The sequence below is a fragment of the Pteropus alecto genome, unplaced genomic scaffold, assembly GCF_000325575.1.
Source record: "Pteropus alecto unplaced genomic scaffold, ASM32557v1 scaffold110, whole genome shotgun sequence".
In the NCBI taxonomy this organism is placed as follows: domain Eukaryota; kingdom Metazoa; phylum Chordata; class Mammalia; order Chiroptera; family Pteropodidae; genus Pteropus; species Pteropus alecto.
The window spans coordinates 480,016-485,098 of record NW_006431920.1 but is presented as its reverse complement, the minus strand read 5'-3'; the positions used below and the strand labels follow the sequence as shown (position 1 = coordinate 485,098).

Genomic DNA, 5,083 nt, shown 5'->3' with positions numbered 1-5,083 from the left:
CGACAGCTAGCTAAGTTTGCTTTAAAAGATAGGAAACATATGATTTTGCTCTTGAATCCTGATTCTTCAACGGTTGATTAAGAGTCAGGTCTACCAAAAGGCCATCATTTGTTACTGTAAACTGTTGCTTTTGTAGCTAAAGAAAACGATGTTTCAACAACAGATTGAGCTGGCAGGGCAAGTTGCCTGACTTGCTCTGATGAATGAAATGATGGTCCGATGCGGAAGGCACTGATTTGGACCACAAAATCTAAAGATCCTGGTATTGTGCCCGCTGCTAGATATTAACAAAAGAGAAACTCACATTAAGCTCTTTAAGATAAATAGGAAAAGTCGGAAGCCCATGTTACTTACTACTGCTCATGACTGCATTTATTGTTAGGTCATCCCATATTTATTTAACTAGCTTATCTAAACATTGGAAATGACAAAAATGTAATTTATTAAATATCTTCTCTGCCCACTCTGCTATAGATGTAATGTTCTATCCTGCCTTTGCAAAACTTAATACGTCATGAATATCACCTGTCCTTTGAGTAGCTATGCACTGTCTTACTAAACAAGTCCCCTGTCATTGGGCATTTAGGTTTCTTCCCCAAATTCTTCCTCTAATTTTTGCTGGACTGAACATCCTAACAAATATTAGTGCACATTTCTGATTATTTTTCAAGATAAATTTCTAAAAATAGAAACACTAGACAGTGTACGAATTCTTATAAGGGTTGATACAAGTATTGCTATACTCATTTAAAAATCTCCCAACACTGGGTTTTCAATATATTTAAATTTAAAAGTCTCTGCCATTTTGAAATGTCTGTGCTCAATGTGGCTTTAACTGATACCCGTGAGTTTGATTTTTTTCCCCTTCCCTCATTTAATAACTGGCCATTTGCAGAGAAATGTTTTGCTGATTTTCCTTTTGGTGCTCATAGTTTTCTTATTGACGGAGCTTTCTAATGGATCGAAACCTGGATTTTGCTGCTATAGACAAAACCAACTAATTTTTGCATGTTTATCTTATAATTGGACACCTCCCTGAACTGCCTTATTGGGCCCTGTATTTCTGACTCCGTCAGGATGTTTAAGCAGGCAAGCGTCACTGGCAGGTAAGGGTAGTTTGGGCTTCCCTTCTTCATGGCTTCGTCTTATTCCTTTCTTTGTCTTCTGTGCTGACTAGAGCTTCCACAGCGACATCAGTGTCCACAAGCATTACTGTCTTGCCTTTATTGCCACCAATAATTCTTCATTAAGTATGGTTTCGAATATAGACCTTCCTGTAAACTATACTCCTTATAAATTGAGATATTCCTTATGAATATTCCTGAAATATTCCTTATAAACTTCAGAAATATTCCTTATAAACTTCCTTATGAACAAATACTACAGCCCTTTTAACCTCTTGGAAGATCAGAGTATTTTTCTCCTCTTGCCTATTGATAGGATAAATTTTGGTCCCAAACATTTCACGATCTTTGCATTAATTTACACTTGTTCAGTGTATGCTATTCTCTTACTGTATCTCTGGATTTGATTTTCTTATGTTTTATGTAAGTTTTTTTGTCTTAATTCACAGTGAGACAGATCTGTGTTTTATTTTTTGGTGGGGGAAGAGAGTATTTATTTTGTTGGGTTAAACAAAATGAAGACATTCAACACTTTTTTTTACAATGTGTTAGTTTTTAAATTAACAGACAGTAAAATTGACTTCTTTGGGGTGTACCGTTCTCTGAATTTTAACATGTGTGTAGAATCTTCCAACACTACAACCAGGACACACAACAGAGCCATCACTCCAAAAACTCCCTGTGCCAGCCTGTTCGAGTCACACTCTTCCCCACCCCTCACCCTGGCAACTACTGATCTGCTTGCTCTCTGTCACTATAGGTTTGTCTGGTTCGAATTGTCACATAAATGGCATCGCGTAGTATGTAACCTTTCTAATTTCTCTTACTTAGCAAGATGCCTTTGAGAGTCACCTAAGTTGTGCGTATCAACTTTTGAGTACTGAACAGTGAGCCATGTGTGGGTGTCCCAGACCCTACCTATCCACCCAACCCAAACCGGGTTGTTTCCGGTTTGGGGCAATGATGAACAGAATGACTATAAATGTTCACGTACAGGTTTCTGTGCGATCATAACTTTTTATTTCTCCAGGGCAGGAGTTCTCACCCAGGAACTATTTTTGCTCCCCAGAGGACACCCAGCTAGGTCTAGAGACGTTCGTGGTTGTTACAGCTTGGGGTAGGGGTACCACTAGCACCTAGTGAGCGAGGCCAGGGGTGCTGCGAAGCCTCTTGCAGTGCAAGGGACAAAGCCCACAACAATGGCCCAGCCCGCATTCAAGAGTGCTGCTGTTGAGATGCTGCTTCAGGTAAATACCAAGGACTGGACTGCTGGGCCGTGGGGTGTCTGTTTCACTTTATAAGAAACTGATGACTCTAGGCCCCGCCATGTCTTGCCTGCACTTAAGCGTTTAGTAGCCACATGTGGCCAGTGGGGCAGTACAGATTTAGGGAGGAAAAAGTTCAGTAAAAATATTTTAAATCAAATTCATTATTTTTTTCAGATCTCTTATATCCCTGTCATGTTCCATGCCCAGGGAAATCGCAGAGTGCGTATGGTAATTTCTGCCCACGTTCCTGACAGACTCCGCTCTGTCTGGTGGCTACCGCATCATAATAGTTTAAAACAGTTATCTTTTCATTGTAAAGTGGACCTCTTGGGAACGGCCTTCCTAATCCAGACACAACATCCAGAAGAATAGGTTTAAATAAATAAAAAGACTGGCAGATTTTCTATAATAGAAAAAGAGTTTTACGTGACAAAGGACACCGTGAACACAAAGTGAGAAGGCAAATTAAATGCCCAATCAGCCTGTTACCAGCTTGTCACGTGTGTGAACTCCCAACTCAGTGATACGGGTTCTCTGACCATCCCCATTTCATGGGTAAGGATATGGAGGCACAGAGAGGTTAGGTAACCTGCCCAGGGTCACACAGCTAAGAAGTAGCAGAACTAGGATTCAAACCCAGGCAGCTGAGGTCTCGTGCCTGTGTGTGTAACCCCTGTGCTACATCACCTCCCCTATACTGTGTTGGGAAAGAAAACATTTGAAACATATTAAAAATTTAACATTCGGAATGTGTAAAAAGCTGCTATCAATCAAGAAGACAAAGATATAAACAGCTCAATAGAAAAAACAGCAAAGGACAGAACAGGCAATTCACAGACAAAGAAACAGAAACAGCCAGCACGCATGTGGAAAGATGCTCAACTTCCACGTCATCAGGACAGGCAGGTCACGACAAGGTATGATTTTTTCAACCAACAGATTAGATGTTTGCCGACAGGGCTGGGATGGCGTGTAAAAATGGGCTCTCACAGTGCCGAGATCATGGGAGGCGTGTACTGCCTTTTTGAACGGCTCAACCACCACTTAAAATGCACTTCACCTCTGACCAGCAATTCCACTCCTAGGCCTCTGTCCTACAGCAATGGTCCCGCAGGAGCACAAACGTGCCCGCACACAGATGCTCTGCTAAGCAAGCTCCACGGCCAACGTGCCAAGTTCAACTGCACTCCTTCCCTGCAAAGCCACACAGGGACAGAGCTGAGCGCTGGGGCAGCAGGACACTCTGCAGGCCCCCTGCACACTTCATCCACCTGAGTCCCTTGCGTTCGTCCTTAAACTTATTCAAGCCATTGGTACTTGCTATGTACTATGTCCTTTAGTGATAAAAGCTAAAGAATTTTCGGTACGAAGAGAGTTGTTTTATAAAAACAGCTGAAAGTAAAGGCAGGTTGTTAGAAACCAAAACCCAAATCAAACTGCTGATGAATAAAATGAGTGGAAAGCATCATAAAGATCTGTAAGGATTTTTCACGTAAAAGTCTTCCTAAGTCTCTAAACTCCCAAACCCAACGCTGCATTATGGCGATACCAGGAGACAAGGCAGATCCAGCCTGTTCTCGGGTTAGGCCCCAGGGGCCAAGAGAAGGCCTGCGCACATTTATTTGCATTGCTTGCATTTTTTCAAGCAAGGAAATATATGAACGAGTTGGTTAATTTTAAAACATTTAAAAATGAAGCGATGCCTTTATCAACGTAAAGGATACCGTCCGCTGTACAAAACGACTCCCGTGCCCTGTGGCATCTCCCCCCGCCCTGAATTTGACTGTCAAGGGCCCTGCTTTTCGCTTTGCTTTTATAGAAGGCTTAAACCTTGTTTTAAGTTCTACTAGGCTTTTATCTCTAGGCTTTCCAAAGTATTTAAAACCTTCCTTTCTCTAATTATCAAGGTAAAAAAAATAAGCATTCCCCCCAAAAACTAATCTCTTTTCCCTGTTCTGAGGAACAAAACAAACAAGCAAATAAAATAAACCCTTCCCCATCGTGGTAATATTCTGTGAAAGTAGCCAAATGCAAAAGTGTCATATGATTCCTTTTACATGAAAGTCAGTGTTAGGGACGGTGGCCCGTCTGTGGCCGGTGGAGTCCCTGGGTGTCTCCTGGGACGACCAGCCACAGGGGATTCCTTTGCATCTCGGAGCATCGTCTACATGGCTGCTTTCAGGGGGCAGAGCCTGGTGAGCTCTTCTCCGCCCAGCTCCGCCCAGCTCCACCTGCCTCAGTGGAGATGCCCCCTGGCCTCCGACTGCGCGTTATTTCTGGTGGGGTCAGTGGCTTCTAGACGTCTCCTCACCAGGAACTGATGACTAGACATCATTTATACCGGAAGTTCCATCTAGAACTCCTGAGGCAGCCACTTATAAACCACTGCTCGTGGGCCTGGGGATGCCAACGTCTAAACCAATTTCTCCTGGTTCTACTGAATAGGACACAGGTGAAGTGTGGGTGGCCCTTTGAAAACCAGTTTTATCAGCCTCTGTGGGGTGCAAACGCATCCCCACACGGCCGGCATCCGAGTCACACCTCCCTGGTCAGGAAGCGCCTCAGCCCTGGTCATCCACTCCGTGCACAGTCTGCATCTATCCGCCTTTTCAATAAACGAGAAGAGCAAATGTTTCTATAGAACCTGGCACAGGAGCAGAACATCAGGTGTCAGGACTGCGGGGTGAGGGT

At 43.3% G+C, this 5,083-nt stretch overlaps 1 protein-coding gene across 1 annotated transcript in view; it reads right to left on the bottom strand.

Annotated features, from left to right (window-relative positions):
- NGEF (neuronal guanine nucleotide exchange factor) overlaps positions 1–5,083 on the bottom strand; it is a 34,101-nt gene that overhangs the window by 21,506 nt on the left and 7,512 nt on the right. The window lies entirely within an intron of this gene.